We start from the raw sequence: 21608 nt of genomic DNA, 5'->3' as shown, positions 1-21608 counted from the left end.
AGATTTCGAAAAGGCTTATGATAAGGTTGCACATGATTTTATGTTCATTGCTTTAAAACACTTAGGTATTCCAGAAAAGTTATTATCTGTTATTATGAGTTTTTATCATGGGGTGACAAGTCAGATTTTAGTAAATGGGCATGTGGGGCCTGCTTTTAATGTCTTGTCTGGAGTCAGACAGGGATGCCCACTCTCCCCAATTCTGTTTATATGCGTTATAGAGGGCCTGTTGAAGAATGTGCAGAAAGATAAATGTGTGAGTGGTGTTTTTATTCCAGGTAGTGATGGTAGTAAGTTAAAGGTTTTAAGTTATATGGATGATGTGGTTTTTACTTGTACATCCCAAGCAGATCTCAACAGAGTAAATTTGCATGTGAGGATTTTTTGTTGTGTGGCTGGGATGAATGTGAACTGGGGGAAGTGCCAATTATGCAGTTTTGGGAACCAAGAGAATATAGTAGTGGATGGTGTTAAGGAAAAAGAAGACATTGAAGTGCTAGGAGTGATATTTGACAAAGACCTCAAAGGAAAGAAAAGTTATGAGACTTTGGACAGTAAAATTGAGAAGAAGCTATCCTTCTGGAGGTTAAGGAACTTGTCACTTAAAGGGAAAGTTCTTATCATTAAGTCTGTAATCCTACCGCTTCTCTTGTATACGGCTATGGTGCTTCCTCCAGGAAAGTTATGGACTAGGAGAGTTACAAGGAAGCTTTTTGTGTTCTTCTGGGGGTCTAAGATGGAGAAAATGAGAAGAGAAGAAGTGATGAAGAGTATGAATTTGGGCGGATATAACTTTCCAAACATTGATCTGTTTTTAAAGGTGCACTATTTTCTTTTAATTTTTAAATTGATACAGTGCAATAATAGGGCGGCAGACATGAGTAAATACCTTGCAGGATGGTTGTTTTCCAAGTGGGGCTGGTGTGAGAGGGATTTGAGGAGACCCATAGCACATGTGATACCTACCTTCTATGTGCTCCTCAGGTCTTTCAATGATCAATTTGGTTTGAGCTCTTTAGGTGAACCTGATAAAAAGAAAATAGAACAAGAAATAAGGAAAAATGAGAGATTATATGAAGTACCATTCTGCACTAATGCTCAGTCTGTGAAGATTTGGAAGTTTTTTAAAGTTATTGGACTATCAAACAGACAAAAAGACGTTAGTTGGATGTCCTTTCATGGCTGCCTCCCAACCCGATCTTTTTTAAATGGAAGAGGTTTGAGAATAAGTGACAGATGCCCAAGAGAGGGTTGTGGAGGTAGAGAAGACTTAGTGCACCTTTATTGGGACTGTTTTTATGCAAAAGAATTTTTTATGTTTTTAAAGAGGTTTTTAATCCAACTCACTGGATATAATAGTTTTTCTTTTGAGAAAGTTTTTATTGGTCAAGATCTTAGTAAAAAGGAAGATACACGTACTAATTGGATTCTTTTTTCTGTTTTTAAAGAGGTTTTATGGGACTCACGCAATTTGCTTGTTTTTAAAAATGTTGTTATTTCTCCGAGGGAATTGAAAAGATTGTTTTTAGGAAGGATTTTTACTATCTTTCTACTGGACAAAAAGAGAATTGGTGAAGAAGAAGCGGAGAAAATCTGGATGCATACACGATGGAAGAATTTATAAGAAGTACGTAAAGGAGAAAGCTGTAAGTTTTTGACCAATTTCTGTGATTGTTTTTGACATGTTTTTTTGTTTTGTTGTTTAGTCACTTTTTCTTGGCACTCGGTTCCCTTAGTTGGTTTTTCCGTATGATGTTTTTTCAGATATTGTTTTAAGTGACGAGTCTTGGTAGGTGACCTGATGATCGTCCAAACAATAGTCTGTAACTGAGGGAAAAAAAAAAAAAAAAAAAAAAAATCTGTTCTTATCAGTTTAATATCTGATACGTCCCCTATCTGGGGACCATATATTAAATGGATTTTTGAGAACGGGGGCCGATTTCGAAGCTTGCTTCCGTCGCCCTATGCATTGACCCGATATGGCAGTATCTTCGGGTACAGTGCACCACCCCCTTACAGGGTTAAAAAGAAAGATTCCTACTTTCATTGCTACCTGCTTGCTGGCTAGCCAGCTAGCCAGCCCTGTTGTTACGCCTAGCGCTCCGGGTCCCCGCTCCTCCCCGGAGCGCGTACGGCGTCTCTCTCTCCGCAGCGCCCCGGTCGGTCCCGCTGACCGGGAGCGCTGCCCTGTCCTGGCCGTTGGGGATGCGATTCGCACAGCGGGACGCGCCCGCTCGCGAATCGCATCCCAGGTCACTTACCCGTTCCCGTCTCCTGCTGTCATGTGCTGGCGCGCGCGGCTCCGCTCTCTAGGGCGCGCGCGCGCCAGCTCCCTGAGATTTAAAGGGCCAGTGCACCAATGATTGGTGCCTGGCCCAATTAGCTTAATTGGCTCCCACCTGTTCCCTGGCTATATCTAGTCTCCTCCCTTGCACTCCCTTGCCGGATCTTGTTGCCCTTGTGCCTAGTGAAAGCGTTTTGTGTGTTTATAGCCAGTGTACCAGATCTCCTGCTATCTCCCCTGACTACGAATCTTGCCGCCTGCCCCCGACCTTCTGCTACGTCCGACTTTGCTTCTGCCTACTCCCTTGTACCTCGCCTATCTTCAGCATCTTCAGCAGCCAGAGAGGTGAGCCGTTGCTAGTGGATACGACCTGGTCACTACCGCCGCAGCAAGACCATCCCGCTTTGCGGCGGGCTCTGGTGAAAACCTGTAGTGGCTTAGAACCGGTCCACTAGCGCGGTCCTCGCCATCCCTCTCTGGCACAGAGGATCCACTACCTGCCAGCCGGCATCGTGACACCTGTGGGCCTTGCTGCTGCTGCAGCCAAAAAACAAAAGGTGGTGCTGCTGCTGCTTCTGCTGCTTCTGCTTCTGCTTGTGTCTGGCCCCTGTTGGAGCGTCCAGGCACAGGACTTCTGCTGCTGCTGACTAAATGGCCTCCTTAATTGGATCATTTGAGTAGCCAGCACACCTGTGCAGGTAGGGCATGACATGATAGGCAGCTGCCTTGATAGCGGGTGGGTGCTGAATGTTCCTAATTGACAAAATAAGATTAATGCTTATGAAGAAATATAAAATCTCATCCCTTCCCCAATATCGCGCCACACCCCTACCCCTTAATTCCCTGGTTGAACGTGATGGACATATGTCTTTTTTCGACCGTACTAACTATGTAACTATGTAACATAACATGGGGGGGGGGGGGGGGGGTCTCCTGGCTGTTCACACAGGTGTGTCATTGCTGTACATTGACCATGCATTGCTTCTGTGGTATTGCAAAGGCAAAGACAAATGCTTCCAGCCATCCATTGCACTAATGGATTGGTCATCAGCTGGCTGTCTATGTCCCGCATCAATATAGACCAAAGTACAGAGGGTTAGGCTATGCTATTGTGCACCTACCTGATGCATCAGAAGGTGCGAGGCCCTTGCTAAATTCTGTGCACAGACTTTGAGATCTATGCTTTAGACTGTATCTAAACCTGCTCCAACATGGACTGACATTCTGGCCTACTTTCAGCCGATGCGACTTGTCTGTCGCTGAACAGTCGCTTTTTATGTATTCAGCACCTATGTATAATGTTGTAAAAATGCTCTAGAAGCTAAAGTCGCAGAAATGTCACACATATTTGGCCTGCAACTTTCTGTGCGACAAATTCAGACAGGAAAAATCAGTATAAATCCTTAGAAAATTATCCCCCAGTGTCTCCATCTGCTGGCGGTATTGAATAAGCATTGCTGCACTGATGGGGTATGCATTAGACGAAAAAAAAGAAGAAAAAGAAGAATAATACGCCCAGAAAAGAGGCGAAAAGGAGAAAAACGTAAAAAAACGTGAAAAAAAAGTAAGAGGAAGAGAAGGGAAAAAAAGGTGGAAATGGGTTTAAAAGTGATTTCGGCGGAGAAATATATATATATATATATATATATATATATATATATATATGCGCACACACACACATAGATATAAACGTATTCTCCGTTGAGATATTGCAGCCGCTGCTGTGTCCAGGCCCAGGAGCCTTAGCACTGTGCTGTGATGTCACTCAATACCACTGACATCACTAGGTGTAAACAACATCTCTCCTTTGCTGTGTATGTGACTATGGAGCTGTTTGGTGATGTCGTCTATTACGGCCTTCATAGAAGCAACAGGAGATTGTTGCATCCATCTTGAACCCTCAGAACTACAGTGCTATGATGTCACTCACTTCCACAGGCCTTGCAGAGTGTAAACAACAACAACCCAGCTTTGTTGTGTATGTAACCATAGGGATTTGTGATGTCACCTAGAACCTTCACAGCAGCGACAGCTTTATGAGGAGCATCAGCACTGCTCTGCCTGAGCAGAACCATCACCGCCATAGGTTGTCAAATAACCCGGATTTAACCCACACAGGTAAGTCCAATGGGGTGCAGGCATGTCCTCTATGCTTACAGCTTCCCGTGGGTGTTGGTTTGATACCGTTTGGGGACAGCCAAGGAGGCATCTGCAGGCAACAAAGGTAGGTGTGTGCTTGTGTGTGTGTTTCCTATGCAGATCCTAAGCCCAGTGTCACATGCAAGTAGGAGGAGTAAGAAGGGTTCCTGGCAAATCCGGGTTATGGATTGCATTTAAAAAGGCCCCGTGGGAGTGCAATGGGCCCCTGTCTTGCTGCTTAGCAATAATGGTATGGGTTTAGGTTCTGCTGTGTGTACTGGTGGTTGACTGCCCCCCAGCCCAGAGTGTGCATGGAAAATTGTCTGGCAGCCTCCCTGACAGCAAGCAGTGATAGTGCCCATGAAGGGGACCTTGTTGGGCCCGCCCCTTTCACGGTTATCGCTTCTCGGCCTTTTGGCTAAGATCAAGTGTAGTATCTGTTCTTATCAGTTTAATATCTGATACGTCCCCTATCTGGGGACCATATATTAAATGGATTTTTGAGAACGGGGGCCGATTTCGAAGCTTGCTTCCGTCGCCCTATGCATTGACCCGATATGGCAGTATCTTCGGGTACAGTGCACCACCCCCTTACAGGGTTAAAAAGAAAGATTCCTACTTTCATTGCTACCTGCTTGCTGGCTAGCCAGCTAGCCAGCCCTGTGGGCCTTGCTGCTGCTGCAGCCAAAAAACAAAAGGTGGTGCTGCTGCTGCTTCTGCTTCTGCTTGTGTCTGGCCCCTGTTGGAGCGTCCAGGCACAGGACTTCTGCTGCTGCTGACTAAATGGCCTCCTTAATTGGATCATTTGAGTAGCCAGCACACCTGTGCAGGTAGGGCATGACATGATAGGCAGCTGCCTTGATAGCGGGTGGGTGCTGAATGTTCCTAATTGACAAAATAAGATTAATGCTTATGAAGAAATATAAAATCTCATCCCTTCCCCAATATCGCGCCACACCCCTACCCCTTAATTCCCTGGTTGAACGTGATGGACATATGTCTTTTTTCGACCGTACTAACTATGTAACTATGTAACATAACATGGGGGGGGGGGGGGTCTCCTGGCTGTTCACACAGGTGTGTCATTGCTGTACATTGACCATGCATTGCTTCTGTGGTATTGCAAAGGCAAAGACAAATGCTTCCAGCCATCCATTGCACTAATGGATTGGTCATCAGCTGGCTGTCTATGTCCCGCATCAATATAGACCAAAGTACAGAGGGTTAGGCTATGCTATTGTGCACCTACCTGATGCATCAGAAGGTGCGAGGCCCTTGCTAAATTCTGTGCACAGACTTTGAGATCTATGCTTTAGACTGTATCTAAACCTGCTCCAACATGGACTGACATTCTGGCCTACTTTCAGCCGATGCGACTTGTCTGTCGCTGAACAGTCGCTTTTTATGTATTCAGCACCTATGTATAATGTTGTAAAAATGCTCTAGAAGCTAAAGTCGCAGAAATGTCACACATATTTGGCCTGCAACTTTCTGTGCGACAAATTCAGACAGGAAAAATCAGTATAAATCCTTAGAAAATTATCCCCCAGTGTCTCCATCTGCTGGCGGTATTGAATAAGCATTGCTGCACTGATGGGGTATGCATTAGACGAAAAAAAAGAAGAAAAAGAAGAATAATACGCCCAGAAAAGAGGCGAAAAGGAGAAAAACGTAAAAAAACGTGAAAAAAAAGTAAGAGGAAGAGAAGGGAAAAAAAGGTGGAAATGGGTTTAAAAGTGATTTCGGCGGAGAAATATATATATATATATATATATATATATATATATATATATATATGCGCACACACACACATAGATATAAACGTATTCTCCGTTGAGATATTGCAGCCGCTGCTGTGTCCAGGCCCAGGAGCCTTAGCACTGTGCTGTGATGTCACTCAATACCACTGACATCACTAGGTGTAAACAACATCTCTCCTTTGCTGTGTATGTGACTATGGAGCTGTTTGGTGATGTCGTCTATTACGGCCTTCATAGAAGCAACAGGAGATTGTTGCATCCATCTTGAACCCTCAGAACTACAGTGCTATGATGTCACTCACTTCCACAGGCCTTGCAGAGTGTAAACAACAACAACCCAGCTTTGTTGTGTATGTAACCATAGGGATTTGTGATGTCACCTAGAACCTTCACAGCAGCGACAGCTTTATGAGGAGCATCAGCACTGCTCTGCCTGAGCAGAACCATCACCGCCATAGGTTGTCAAATAACCCGGATTTAACCCACACAGGTAAGTCCAATGGGGTGCAGGCATGTCCTCTATGCTTACAGCTTCCCGTGGGTGTTGGTTTGATACCGTTTGGGGACAGCCAAGGAGGCATCTGCAGGCAACAAAGGTAGGTGTGTGCTTGTGTGTGTGTTTCCTATGCAGATCCTAAGCCCAGTGTCACATGCAAGTAGGAGGAGTAAGAAGGGTTCCTGGCAAATCCGGGTTATGGATTGCATTTAAAAAGGCCCCGTGGGAGTGCAATGGGCCCCTGTCTTGCTGCTTAGCAATAATGGTATGGGTTTAGGTTCTGCTGTGTGTACTGGTGGTTGACTGCCCCCCAGCCCAGAGTGTGCATGGAAAATTGTCTGGCAGCCTCCCTGACAGCAAGCAGTGATAGTGCCCATGAAGGGGACCTTGTTGGGCCCGCCCCTTTCACGGTTATCGCTTCTCGGCCTTTTGGCTAAGATCAAGTGTAGTATCTGTTCTTATCAGTTTAATATCTGATACGTCCCCTATCTGGGGACCATATATTAAATGGATTTTTGAGAACGGGGGCCGATTTCGAAGCTTGCTTCCGTCGCCCTATGCATTGACCCGATATGGCAGTATCTTCGGGTACAGTGCACCACCCCCTTACAGGGTTAAAAAGAAAGATTCCTACTTTCATTGCTACCTGCTTGCTGGCTAGCCAGCTAGCCAGCCCTGTGGGCCTTGCTGCTGCTGCAGCCAAAAAACAAAAGGTGGTGCTGCTGCTGCTTCTGCTGCTTCTGCTTCTGCTTGTGTCTGGCCCCTGTTGGAGCGTCCAGGCACAGGACTTCTGCTGCTGCTGACTAAATGGCCTCCTTAATTGGATCATTTGAGTAGCCAGCACACCTGTGCAGGTAGGGCATGACATGATAGGCAGCTGCCTTGATAGCGGGTGGGTGCTGAATGTTCCTAATTGACAAAATAAGATTAATGCTTATGAAGAAATATAAAATCTCATCCCTTCCCCAATATCGCGCCACACCCCTACCCCTTAATTCCCTGGTTGAACGTGATGGACATATGTCTTTTTTCGACCGTACTAACTATGTAACTATGCAACATAACATGGGGGGGGGGGTCTCCTGGCTGTTCACACAGGTGTGTCATTGCTGTACATTGACCATGCATTGCTTCTGTGGTATTGCAAAGGCAAAGACAAATGCTTCCAGCCATCCATTGCACTAATGGATTGGTCATCAGCTTGCTGTCTATGTCCCGCATCAATATAGACCAAAGTACAGAGGGTTAGGCTATGCTATTGTGCACCTACCTGATGCATCAGAAGGTGCGAGGCCCTTGCTAAATTCTGTGCACAGACTTTGAGATCTATGCTTTAGACTGTATCTAAACCTGCTCCAACATGGACTGACATTCTGGCCTACTTTCAGCCGATGCGACTTGTCTGTCGCTGAACAGTCGCTTTTTATGTATTCAGCACCTATGTATAATGTTGTAAAAATGCTCTAGAAGCTAAAGTCGCAGAAATGTCACACATATTTGGCCTGCAACTTTCTGTGCGACAAATTCAGACAGGAAAAATCAGTATAAATCCTTAGAAAATTATCCCCCAGTGTCTCCATCTGCTGGCGGTATTGAATAAGCATTGCTGCACTGATGGGGTATGCATTAGACGAAAAAAAAGAAGAAAAAGAAGAATAATACGCCCAGAAAAGAGGCGAAAAGGAGAAAAACGTAAAAAAACGTGAAAAAAAAGTAAGAGGAAGAGAAGGGAAAAAAAGGTGGAAATGGGTTTAAAAGTGATTTCGGCGGAGAAATATATATATATATATATATATATATATATATATATATATATGCGCACACACACACATAGATATAAACGTATTCTCCGTTGAGATATTGCAGCCGCTGCTGTGTCCAGGCCCAGGAGCCTTAGCACTGTGCTGTGATGTCACTCAATACCACTGACATCACTAGGTGTAAACAACATCTCTCCTTTGCTGTGTATGTGACTATGGAGCTGTTTGGTGATGTCGTCTATTACGGCCTTCATAGAAGCAACAGGAGATTGTTGCATCCATCTTGAACCCTCAGAACTACAGTGCTATGATGTCACTCACTTCCACAGGCCTTGCAGAGTGTAAACAACAACAACCCAGCTTTGTTGTGTATGTAACCATAGGGATTTGTGATGTCACCTAGAACCTTCACAGCAGCGACAGCTTTATGAGGAGCATCAGCACTGCTCTGCCTGAGCAGAACCATCACCGCCATAGGTTGTCAAATAACCCGGATTTAACCCACACAGGTAAGTCCAATGGGGTGCAGGCATGTCCTCTATGCTTACAGCTTCCCGTGGGTGTTGGTTTGATACCGTTTGGGGACAGCCAAGGAGGCATCTGCAGGCAACAAAGGTAGGTGTGTGCTTGTGTGTGTGTTTCCTATGCAGATCCTAAGCCCAGTGTCACATGCAAGTAGGAGGAGTAAGAAGGGTTCCTGGCAAATCCGGGTTATGGATTGCATTTAAAAAGGCCCCGTGGGAGTGCAATGGGCCCCTGTCTTGCTGCTTAGCAATAATGGTATGGGTTTAGGTTCTGCTGTGTGTACTGGTGGTTGACTGCCCCCCAGCCCAGAGTGTGCATGGAAAATTGTCTGGCAGCCTCCCTGACAGCAAGCAGTGATAGTGCCCATGAAGGGGACCTTGTTGGGCCCGCCCCTTTCACGGTTATCGCTTCTCGGCCTTTTGGCTAAGATCAAGTGTAGTATCTGTTCTTATCAGTTTAATATCTGATACGTCCCCTATCTGGGGACCATATATTAAATGGATTTTTGAGAACGGGGGCCGATTTTGAAGCTTGCTTCCGTCGCCCTATGCATTGACCCGATATGGCAGTATCTTCGGGTACAGTGCACCACCCCCTTACAGGGTTAAAAAGAAAGATTCCTACTTTCATTGCTACCTGCTTGCTGGCTAGCCAGCTAGCCAGCCCTGTGGGCCTTGCTGCTGCTGCAGCCAAAAAACAAAAGGTGGTGCTGCTGCTGCTTCTGCTGCTTCTGCTTCTGCTTGTGTCTGGCCCCTGTTGGAGCGTCCAGGCACAGGACTTCTGCTGCTGCTGACTAAATGGCCTCCTTAATTGGATCATTTGAGTAGCCAGCACACCTGTGCAGGTAGGGCATGACATGATAGGCAGCTGCCTTGATAGCGGGTGGGTGCTGAATGTTCCTAATTGACAAAATAAGATTAATGCTTATGAAGAAATATAAAATCTCATCCCTTCCCCAATATCGCGCCACACCCCTACCCCTTAATTCCCTGGTTGAACGTGATGGACATATGTCTTTTTTCGACCGTACTAACTATGTAACTATGTAACATAACATGGGGGGGGGGGGGGTCTCCTGGCTGTTCACACAGGTGTGTCATTGCTGTACATTGACCATGCATTGCTTCTGTGGTATTGCAAAGGCAAAGACAAATGCTTCCAGCCATCCATTGCACTAATGGATTGGTCATCAGCTGGCTGTCTATGTCCCGCATCAATATAGACCAAAGTACAGAGGGTTAGGCTATGCTATTGTGCACCTACCTGATGCATCAGAAGGTGCGAGGCCCTTGCTAAATTCTGTGCACAGACTTTGAGATCTATGCTTTAGACTGTATCTAAACCTGCTCCAACATGGACTGACATTCTGGCCTACTTTCAGCCGATGCGACTTGTCTGTCGCTGAACAGTCGCTTTTTATGTATTCAGCACCTATGTATAATGTTGTAAAAATGCTCTAGAAGCTAAAGTCGCAGAAATGTCACACATATTTGGCCTGCAACTTTCTGTGCGACAAATTCAGACAGGAAAAATCAGTATAAATCCTTAGAAAATTATCCCCCAGTGTCTCCATCTGCTGGCGGTATTGAATAAGCATTGCTGCACTGATGGGGTATGCATTAGACGAAAAAAAAGAAGAAAAAGAAGAATAATACGCCCAGAAAAGAGGCGAAAAGGAGAAAAACGTAAAAAAACGTGAAAAAAAAGTAAGAGGAAGAGAAGGGAAAAAAAGGTGGAAAGGTGGAAATGGGTTTAAAAGTGATTTCGGCGGAGAAATATATATATATATATATATATATATATATATATATATATATGCGCACACACACACATAGATATAAACGTATTCTCCGTTGAGATATTGCAGCCGCTGCTGTGTCCAGGCCCAGGAGCCTTAGCACTGTGCTGTGATGTCACTCAATACCACTGACATCACTAGGTGTAAACAACATCTCTCCTTTGCTGTGTATGTGACTATGGAGCTGTTTGGTGATGTCGTCTATTACGGCCTTCATAGAAGCAACAGGAGATTGTTGCATCCATCTTGAACCCTCAGAACTACAGTGCTATGATGTCACTCACTTCCACAGGCCTTGCAGAGTGTAAACAACAACAACCCAGCTTTGTTGTGTATGTAACCATAGGGATTTGTGATGTCACCTAGAACCTTCACAGCAGCGACAGCTTTATGAGGATCATCAGCACTGCTCTGCCTGAGCAGAACCATCACCGCCATAGGTTGTCAAATAACCCGGATTTAACCCACACAGGTAAGTCCAATGGGTGCAGGCATGTCCTCTATGCTTACAGCTTCCCGTGGGTGTTGGTTTGATACCGTTTGGGGACAGCCAAGGAGGCATCTGCAGGCAACAAAGGTAGGTGTGTGCTTGTGTGTGTGTTTCCTATGCAGATCCTAAGCCAGTGTCACATGCAAGTAGGAGGAGTAAGAAGGGTTCCTGGCAAATCCGGGTTATGATTGCATTTAAAAAGGCCCCGTGGGAGTGCAATGGGCCCCTGTCTTGCTGCTTAGCAATAATGGTATGGGTTTAGGTTCTGCTGTGTGTACTGGTGGTTGACTGCCCCCCAGCCCAGAGTGTGCATGGAAAATTGTCTGGCAGCCTCCCTGACAGCAAGCAGTGATAGTGCCCATGAAGGGGACCTTGTTGGGCCCGCCCCTTTCACGGTTATCGCTTCTCGGCCTTTTGGCTAAGATCAAGTGTAGTATCTGTTCTTATCAGTTTAATATCTGATACGTCCCCTATCTGGGGACCATATATTAAATGGATTTTTGAGAACGGGGGCCGATTCGAAGCTTGCTTCCGTCGCCCTATGCATTGACCCGATATGGCAGTATCTTCGGGTACAGTGCACCACCCCCTTACAGGGTTAAAAAGAAAGATTCCTACTTTCATTGCTACCTGCTTGCTGGCTAGCCAGCTAGCCAGCCCTGTGGGCCTTGCTGCTGCTGCAGCCAAAAAACAAAAGGTGGTGCTGCTGCTGCTTCTGCTGCTTCTGCTTCTGCTTGTGTCTGGCCCCTGTTGGAGCGTCCAGGCACAGGACTTCTGCTGCTGCTGACTAAATGGCCTCCTTAATTGGATCATTTGAGTAGCCAGCACACCTGTGCAGGTAGGGCATGACATGATAGGCAGCTGCCTTGATAGCGGGTGGGTGCTGAATGTTCCTAATTGACAAAATAAGATTAATGCTTATGAAGAAATATAAAATCTCATCCCTTCCCCAATATCGCGCCACACCCCTACCCCTTAATTCCCTGGTTGAACGTGATGGACATATGTCTTTTTTCGACCGTACTAACTATGTAACTATGTAACATAACATGGGGGGGGGGGGGGTCTCCTGGCTGTTCACACAGGTGTGTCATTGCTTGTACATTGACCATGCATTGCTTCTGTGGTATTGCAAAGGCAAAGACAAATGCTTCCAGCCATCCATTGCACTAATGGATTGGTCATCAGCTGGCTGTCTATGTCCCGCATCAATATAGACCAAAGTACAGAGGGTTAGGCTATGCTATTGTGCACCTACCTGATGCATCAGAAGGTGCGAGGCCCTTGCTAAATTCTGTGCACAGACTTTGAGATCTATGCTTTAGACTGTATCTAACTGCTCCAACATGGACTGACATTCTGGCCTACTTTCAGCGATGCGACTTGTCTGTCGCTGAACAGTCGCTTTTTATGTATTCAGCACCTATGTATAATGTTGTAAAAATGCTCTAGAAGCTAAAGTCGCAGAAATGTCACACATATTGGCTGCAACTTTCTGTGCGACAAATTCAGACAGGAAAAATCAGTATAAATCCTTAGAAAATTATCCCCCAGTGTCTCCATCTGCTGGCGGTATTGAATAAGCATTGCTGCACTGATGGGGTATGCATTAGACGAAAAAAAAGAAGAATAATACGCCCAGAAAAGAGGCGAAAAGGAGAAAAACGTAAAAAAACGTGAAAAAAAGTAAGAGGAAGAGAAGGGAAAAAAAGGTGGAAATGGGTTTAAAAGTGATTTCGGCGGAGAAATATATATATATATATAATATATATATATATATATATATATATGCGCACACACACACATAGATATAAACGTATTCTCCGTTGAGATATTGCAGCCGCTGCTGTGTCCAGGCCCAGGAGCCTTAGCACTGTGCTGTGATGTCACTCAATACCACTGACATCACTAGGTGTAAACAACATCTCTCCTTTGCTGTGTATGTGACTATGGAGCTGTTTGGTGATGTCGTCTATTACGGCCTTCATAGAAGCAACAGGAGATTGTTGCATCCATCTTGAACCCTCAGAACTACAGTGCTATGATGTCACTCACTTCCACAGGCCTTGCAGAGTGTAAACAACAACAACCCAGCTTTGTTGTGTATGTAACCATAGGGATTTGTGATGTCACCTAGAACCTTCACAGCAGCGACAGCTTTATGAGGAGCATCAGCACTGCTCTGCCTGAGCAGAACCATCACCGCCATAGGTTGTCAAATAACCCGGATTTAACCCACACAGGTAAGTCCAATGGGGTGCAGGCATGTCCTCTATGCTTACAGCTTCCCGTGGGTGTTGGTTTGATACCGTTTGGGGACAGCCAAGGAGGCATCTGCAGGCAACAAAGGTAGGTGTGTGCTTGTGTGTGTGTTTCCTATGCAGATCCTAAGCCCAGTGTCACATGCAAGTAGGAGGAGTAAGAAGGGTTCCTGGCAAATCCGGGTTATGGATTGCATTTAAAAAGGCCCCGTGGGAGTGCAATGGGCCCCTGTCTTGCTGCTTAGCAATAATGGTATGGGTTTAGGTTCTGCTGTGTGTACTGGTGGTTGACTGCCCCCCAGCCCAGAGTGTGCATGGAAAATTGTCTGGCAGCCTCCCTGACAGCAAGCAGTGATAGTGCCCATGAAGGGGACCTTGTTGGGCCCGCCCCTTTCACGGTTATCGCTTCTCGGCCTTTTGGCTAAGATCAAGTGTAGTATCTGTTCTTATCAGTTTAATATCTGATACGTCCCCTATCTGGGGACCATATATTAAATGGATTTTTGAGAACGGGGGCCGATTTCGAAGCTTGCTTCCGTCGCCCTATGCATTGACCCGATATGGCAGTATCTTCGGGTACAGTGCACCACCCCCTTACAGGGTTAAAAAGAAAGATTCCTACTTTCATTGCTACCTGCTTGCTGGCTAGCCAGCTAGCCAGCCCTGTGGGCCTTGCTGCTGCTGCAGCCAAAAAACAAAAGGTGGTGCTGCTGCTGCTTCTGCTTCTGCTTGTGTCTGGCCCCTGTTGGAGCGTCCAGGCACAGGACTTCTGCTGCTGCTGACTAAATGGCCTCCTTAATTGGATCATTTGAGTAGCCAGCACACCTGTGCAGGTAGGGCATGACATGATAGGCAGCTGCCTTGATAGCGGGTGGGTGCTGAATGTTCCTAATTGACAAAATAAGATTAATGCTTATGAAGAAATATAAAATCTCATCCCTTCCCCAATATCGCGCCACACCCCTACCCCTTAATTCCCTGGTTGAACGTGATGGACATATGTCTTTTTTCGACCGTACTAACTATGTAACTATGTAACATAACATGGGGGGGGTCTCCTGGCTGTTCACACAGGTGTGTCATTGCTGTACATTGACCATGCATTGCTTCTGTGGTATTGCAAAGGCAAAGACAAATGCTTCCAGCCATCCATTGCACTAATGGATTGGTCATCAGCTGGCTGTCTATGTCCCGCATCAATATAGACCAAAGTACAGAAGGTTAGGCTATGCTATTGTGCACCTACCTGATGCATCAGAAGGTGCGAGGCCCTTGCTAAATTCTGTGCACAGACTTTGAGATCTATGCTTTAGACTGTATCTAAACCTGCTCCAACATGGACTGACATTCTGGCCTACTTTCAGCCGATGCGACTTGTCTGTCGCTGAACAGTCGCTTTTTATGTATTCAGCACCTATGTATAATGTTGTAAAAATGCTCTAGAAGCTAAAGTCGCAGAAATGTCACACATATTTGGCCTGCAACTTTCTGTGCGACAAATTCAGACAGGAAAAATCAGTATAAATCCTTAGAAAATTATCCCCCAGTGTCTCCATCTGCTGGCGGTATTGAATAAGCATTGCTGCACTGATGGGGTATGCATTAGACGAAAAAAAAGAAGAAAAAGAAGAATAATACGCCCAGAAAAGAGGCGAAAAGGAGAAAAACGTAAAAAAACGTGAAAAAAAAGTAAGAGGAAGAGAAGGGAAAAAAAGGTGGAAATGGGTTTAAAAGTGATTTCGGCGGAGAAATATATATATATATATATATATATATATATATATATATATATATATGCGCACACACACACATAGATATAAACGTATTCTCCGTTGAGATATTGCAGCCGCTGCTGTGTCCAGGCCCAGGAGCCTTAGCACTGTGCTGTGATGTCACTCAATACCACTGACATCACTAGGTGTAAACAACATCTCTCCTTTGCTGTGTATGTGACTATGGAGCTGTTTGGTGATGTCGTCTATTACGGCCTTCATAGAAGCAACAGGAGATTGTTGCATCCATCTTGAACCCTCAGAACTACAGTGCTATGATGTCACTCACTTCCACAGGCCTTGCAGAGTGTAAACAACAACAACCCAGCTTTGTTGTGTATGTAACCATAGGGATTTGTGATGTCACCTAGAACCTTCACAGCAGCGACAGCTTTATGAGGAGCATCAGCACTGCTCTGCCTGAGCAGAACCATCACCGCCATAGGTTGTCAAATAACCCGGATTTAACCCACACAGGTAAGTCCAATGGGGTGCAGGCATGTCCTCTATGCTTACAGCTTCCCGTGGGTGTTGGTTTGATACCGTTTGGGGACAGCCAAGGAGGCATCTGCAGGCAACAAAGGTAGGTGTGTGCTTGTGTGTGTGTTTCCTATGCAGATCCTAAGCCCAGTGTCACATGCAAGTAGGAGGAGTAAGAAGGGTTCCTGGCAAATCCGGGTTATGGATTGCATTTAAAAAGGCCCCGTGGGAGTGCAATGGGCCCCTGTCTTGCTGCTTAGCAATAATGGTATGGGTTTAGGTTCTGCTGTGTGTACTGGTGGTTGACTGCCCCCCAGCCCAGAGTGTGCATGGAAAATTGTCTGGCAGCCTCCCTGACAGCAAGCAGTGATAGTGCCCATGAAGGGGACCTTGTTGGGCCCGCCCCTTTCACGGTTATCGCTTCTCGGCCTTTTGGCTAAGATCAAGTGTAGTATCTGTTCTTATCAGTTTAATATCTGATACGTCCCCTATCTGGGGACCATATATTAAATGGATTTTTGAGAACGGGGGCCGATTTCGAAGCTTGCTTCCGTCGCCCTATGCATTGACCCGATATGGCAGTATCTTCGGGTACAGTGCACCACCCCCTTACAGGGTTAAAAAGAAAGATTCCTACTTTCATTGCTACCTGCTTGCTGGCTAGCCAGCTAGCCAGCCCTGTGGGCCTTGCTGCTGCTGCTGCTGCTGCAGCCAAAAAACAAAAGGTGGTGCTTCTGCTGCTTCTGCTTCTGCTTGTGTCTGGCCCCTGTTGGAGCGTCCAGGCACAGGACTTCTGCTGCTGCTGACTAAATGGCCTCCTTAATTGGATCATTTGAGTAGCCAGCACACCTGTGCAGGTAGGGCATGACATGATAGGCAGCTGCCTTGATAGCGGGTGGGTGCTGAATGTTCCTAATTGACAAAATAAGATTAATGCTTATGAAGAAATATAAAATCTCATCCCTTCCCCAATATCGCGCCACACCCCTACCCCTTAATTCCCTGGTTGAACGTGATGGACATATGTCTTTTTTCGACCGTACTAACTATGTAACTATGTAACATAACATGGGGGGGGGGGGGGGGTCTCCTGGCTGTTCACACAGGTGTGTCATTGCTGTACATTGACCATGCATTGCTTCTGTGGTATTGCAAAGGCAAAGACAAATGCTTCCAGCCATCCATTGCACTAATGGATTGGTCATCAGCTGGCTGTCTATGTCCCGCATCAATATAGACCAAAGTACAGAGGGTTAGGCTATGCTATTGTGCACCTACCTGATGCATCAGAAGGTGCGAGGCCCTTGCTAAATTCTGTGCACAGACTTTGAGATCTATGCTTTAGACTGTATCTAAACCTGCTCCAACATGGACTGACATTCTGGCCTACTTTCAGCCGATGCGACTTGTCTGTCGCTGAACAGTCGCTTTTTATGTATTCAGCACCTATGTATAATGTTGTAAAAATGCTCTAGAAGCTAAAGTCGCAGAAATGTCACACATATTTGGCCTGCAACTTTCTGTGCGACAAATTCAGACAGGAAAAATCAGTATAAATCCTTAGAAAATTATCCCCCAGTGTCTCCATCTGCTGGCGGTATTGAATAAGCATTGCTGCACTGATGGGGTATGCATTAGACGAAAAAAAAGAAGAAAAAGAAGAATAATACGCCCAGAAAAGAGGCGAAAAGGAGAAAAACGTAAAAAAACGTGAAAAAAAAGTAAGAGGAAGAGAAGGGAAAAAAAGGTGGAAATGGGTTTAAAAGTGATTTCGGCGGAGAAATATATATATATATATATATATATATATATATATATATATATATATATGCGCACACACACACATAGATATAAACGTATTCTCCGTTGAGATATTGCAGCCGCTGCTGTGTCCAGGCCCAGGAGCCTTAGCACTGTGCTGTGATGTCACTCAATACCACTGACATCACTAGGTGTAAACAACATCTCTCCTTTGCTGTGTATGTGACTATGGAGCTGTTTGGTGATGTCGTCTATTACGGCCTTCATAGAAGCAACAGGAGATTGTTGCATCCATCTTGAACCCTCAGAACTACAGTGCTATGATGTCACTCACTTCCACAGGCCTTGCAGAGTGTAAACAACAACAACCCAGCTTTGTTGTGTATGTAACCATAGGGATTTGTGATGTCACCTAGAACCTTCACAGCAGCGACAGCTTTATGAGGAGCATCAGCACTGCTCTGCCTGAGCAGAACCATCACCGCCATAGGTTGTCAAATAACCCGGATTTAACCCACACAGGTAAGTCCAATGGGGTGCAGGCATGTCCTCTATGCTTACAGCTTCCCGTGGGTGTTGGTTTGATACCGTTTGGGGACAGCCAAGGAGGCATCTGCAGGCAACAAAGGTAGGTGTGTGCTTGTGTGTGTGTTTCCTATGCAGATCCTAAGCCCAGTGTCACATGCAAGTAGGAGGAGTAAGAAGGGTTCCTGGCAAATCCGGGTTATGGATTGCATTTAAAAAGGCCCCGTGGGAGTGCAATGGGCCCCTGTCTTGCTGCTTAGCAATAATGGTATGGGTTTAGGTTCTGCTGTGTGTACTGGTGGTTGACTGCCCCCCAGCCCAGAGTGTGCATGGAAAATTGTCTGGCAGCCTCCCTGACAGCAAGCAGTGATAGTGCCCATGAAGGGGACCTTGTTGGGCCCGCCCCTTTCACGGTTATCGCTTCTCGGCCTTTTGGCTAGATCAAGTGTCTGGTCAGGGGGATCCTGGGAGTTTGTCCTACCTTTTTCAAGGGGGGCTGCTACGAGGAACCGAAAAGGCGATCGACAAGATGGGTGTTCGCATCCGTTACCTTACATCCGGTGAAACGCGGATTCGTTTTTCCTTTCGCTTTGATGTTGATGAAGACAAGCAAGAACTCGTCCAACTTTCTTATTTTGTGAAAGAAACTCTCTACAAGCTTCTTGGGGTGAAGAAAGAGAACATCGTCTGTCTCAGAGATCCTCGGAAGGGCAGCTTCATCCTAACTCTGGACTCTGCTTATGCATGCCAGAATCTTTTTGAGAAGCTGAAAAGCAATCAAGACCTTGCTGAGCTTGATGGGATCACGGTCACAGTGTTGTATACTGGAGGCGATATTCCTCTAGTTGTGTGTATGCACAATCCCTTTGTGACTGTGTCCCATATTGAGCTCTTTTTGGGGAAATACTGCAGTTCTGTTAAGTATTCCCATAAGGTGATGAATTCAGAAGACCTATGGACGGGGAAACATAAGTTTTTTGTGAAAATGAAGGAGGATGCTACTGGCATTGGAGGGTTGTGTCATCCACCCTCCAACTTTTCTATCGGTCGGGATAAGGGCTATTTGTTTTATCCCGAGATGCCTACTTTTTGTAGGAAATGTAAGAAATTCGGACATACTATGGAAGTTTGCACGGACACTAGAGTTCGCTGTGGTCGGTGCAATCAAGAAGGCCATGTTTCTAAGGACTGTGCTAAAATCGTCTGCAACATTTGTGGTGAAGAAGGCCATGCCTTTAAAGATTGCAGTCTCCGTTCCAGTGTAGCTAGATCGTGGGCTGACCGTGTAGCGGGGAGAGTGGGTGTAGTGCAAGCTGAAGTACCACCTGCGAAAGCACCCCAGCGGTCTGAGGCGCCTTCAGAAAAGCCGGCTGTAACTTCTGATGTCGTGGCGGAGCTTATGGACCTTTCTGCTGCTGTGCCTGAGACAGAGGGGAGACCTTCTGTGGAGGGTTCTGGCGGTGAAGGGTCACTAGTGAGCAGTGAAGCCATGGAGGTTGGCGTGAAGGAGATCAAGCGGAAGAAGGAACTCGGAGATGAGCCACAACTTGGCATTAAACGGCCTGTCAAAAAAAGCTCAGACGAATGTGAGGACAGTCAACATGCATGGAGGCCTTCTATAAGATCAGCGTCCGATCCAAAAAATATCAAAGAGTTCGAAAGCCCGGAGTCACCTGTGGGTTTCATATCGGACTCAAACTCCAGTAGCGAATAGCTTCCTTAAAGTGCTCCTCTCTTAATGTGAGAGGTCTAAAGAGCCCTACGAGAAGGGCTGCTTTGTTTAGTTTTTTAGAGACCTTGGACTGTTCTCTGTTCTTTTTACAAGAATGTGGAATTGAACATAGTCCAAATTATGAGGACCTTTGTCGTGGCTGGACTTTGGGACCATCGGTCTGGTCGGGTGACAATATGAACAGATCTTCAGGTGTTGGGATCTTGTTTAGAGGTTCAGATGTACAAGTTTTGTCCTTCTTAGAAATTATACCTGGTAGAGCGCTATTAGTTAATATTAAGTACAATGGCTCGGAGATTAAGCTTTTTAACATCTATGCTTCTCCTGAAAAAAATGAGAGAGCCGACTTGATTAATGATATTCAGGCTTTTATCCCAGGTTCAACACCTATTTTAATGGCTGGAGATTTTAATTGTTGTATGAGTGGTGATCATCGTGAGAGTGGAAGTGTGCATGTCAGAGTGGATAAAACAGAGAAACAGATTAAGAGTATGACTGAGGATTTTAACTTTACCGATGTCTGGAGGAGAAAATACCCAGACGACCCTGGTTACACATGGGAAAATAATGTCTGCAAATCCAGGATTGATTTTATTTTTTTATCGGAAAGTTTTAATCTAGTTGATGTTTCTCTTTTATCAAATATTTTCTCTGATCATAAGTTATTATATGCACATGTCACTTTACCTGGCCTAGAGAAAGGCAGAGGCGTTTGGAAGCTCAACACTACTTTATTAGAGGACATGAAAACAAAAAATGATTTTATTGCTGCTTATAACAAATGGAGATTGCGTCAATCCCAATATAAAAATATTTTGGATTGGTGGGAGGATGTTAAAAAGTGGACTAAACAGTTTTTTATCCGTGTGGGCATCCAAAAGGCTAAGGAGAAAAAGTTATGGTTTAAAATGTTAAACACTAAAATCCAAACATATTATAAACTAAAGCAAGCCGGGCTTGAGATGGATGATGTTATTGCTCAGACAAAGAATGAAATAAAAAATGCCATTAGTCAAAAAGGAAAAGAAATGATTTTTAACAGCAAGGTGCAATGTCTGGAGAATGATGAAAAGTGTTCGAGATTCTTTTTTAAGAAGGTGGTGGGAAAGAAAGAAATGATATCTGTAATAGAAGGGAAGATAACTAATGAAGAGATGTTGCGAGAAGCACAAGTATTTTATCAGGAGCTTTTTAATAAAAAAGATATTGATATTTCCTTTACTAGTGATGTTTTAGATACCTTCGATTCAAAACTTGACAAAACTGACCAAGAGAGCCTTTGTGATGAAATCTTTTTACCTGAACTTTTAAGCACTTTTAAGAGTTTTTTAAATGGTAAAACACCTGGTTCGGATGGGTTGCCAGTTGAATTTTATCTGTGTTTTTGGTCCATTTTAAAAGATGATCTTTTAGGTATTTTTAACTGTGCTTTTAAATCTGAGATTTTACCTGCGTCCTGGAGAGATGGTGTTGTTACTCTGATTTTTAAAAAAGGAGACATCTCTAAATTAGAAAATTGGAGGCCTATTACCCTGCTAAATACAGACTATAAGGTTTTAGCAAAAATTTTAGCAAATAGGCTCAAGCAGGTAATTGCTAAGGTTATACACAGTGACCAAGTATGCGGAGTACCTGGAAGGAAAATAAGTGATCATCTAAACCTTGTAAAAGATGTTTTATGGTATCAGAAACAATGTGATCAGAAATTGGCAATTTTATCCTTGGATTTTCAAAAGGCTTATGACCGTGTTTCTCATGATTTTTTATGGTTGGTTTTAAAGAAAATGAATTTTCCTGATTTTATTGTTGGAAAAATTGCACTTTT

General features: G+C 45.0%; 7 non-coding genes across 7 annotated transcripts; all 7 read left to right on the top strand.

Moving 5' to 3' along the window:
• The first annotated feature begins 1816 nt into the window (after positions 1 to 1816).
• On the top strand, positions 1817 to 2011 carry LOC130322191 (U2 spliceosomal RNA). The gene has a single exon (XR_008867761.1). It is a non-coding gene; the product is annotated as a U2 spliceosomal RNA (small nuclear RNA).
• A 2810-nt stretch (positions 2012 to 4821) lies between these two features.
• On the top strand, positions 4822 to 5012 carry LOC130322136 (U2 spliceosomal RNA). The gene has a single exon (XR_008867720.1). It is a non-coding gene; the product is annotated as a U2 spliceosomal RNA (small nuclear RNA).
• Positions 5013 to 7092: 2080 nt separating this feature from the next.
• On the top strand, positions 7093 to 7283 carry LOC130322135 (U2 spliceosomal RNA). The gene has a single exon (XR_008867719.1). It is a non-coding gene; the product is annotated as a U2 spliceosomal RNA (small nuclear RNA).
• Positions 7284 to 9367: 2084 nt separating this feature from the next.
• On the top strand, positions 9368 to 9558 carry LOC130322222 (U2 spliceosomal RNA). The gene has a single exon (XR_008867775.1). It is a non-coding gene; the product is annotated as a U2 spliceosomal RNA (small nuclear RNA).
• A 2092-nt stretch (positions 9559 to 11650) lies between these two features.
• LOC130322156 (U2 spliceosomal RNA) lies at positions 11651 to 11840 on the top strand. Its single transcript, XR_008867738.1, has one exon. It is a non-coding gene; the product is annotated as a U2 spliceosomal RNA (small nuclear RNA).
• A 2074-nt stretch (positions 11841 to 13914) lies between these two features.
• LOC130322134 (U2 spliceosomal RNA) lies at positions 13915 to 14105 on the top strand. The gene has a single exon (XR_008867718.1). It is a non-coding gene; the product is annotated as a U2 spliceosomal RNA (small nuclear RNA).
• Positions 14106 to 16181: 2076 nt separating this feature from the next.
• On the top strand, positions 16182 to 16372 carry LOC130322133 (U2 spliceosomal RNA). Its single transcript, XR_008867717.1, has one exon. It is a non-coding gene; the product is annotated as a U2 spliceosomal RNA (small nuclear RNA).
• The last annotated feature ends 5236 nt before the right edge of the window (positions 16373 to 21608 follow it).

Source organism: Hyla sarda, unplaced genomic scaffold (assembly GCF_029499605.1).
Source record: "Hyla sarda isolate aHylSar1 unplaced genomic scaffold, aHylSar1.hap1 scaffold_231, whole genome shotgun sequence".
NCBI classification, from domain to species: domain Eukaryota; kingdom Metazoa; phylum Chordata; class Amphibia; order Anura; family Hylidae; genus Hyla; species Hyla sarda.
The sequence above is the reverse complement of the archived record's forward strand: the minus strand, read 5'-3'. Positions and strand labels throughout refer to the sequence as shown.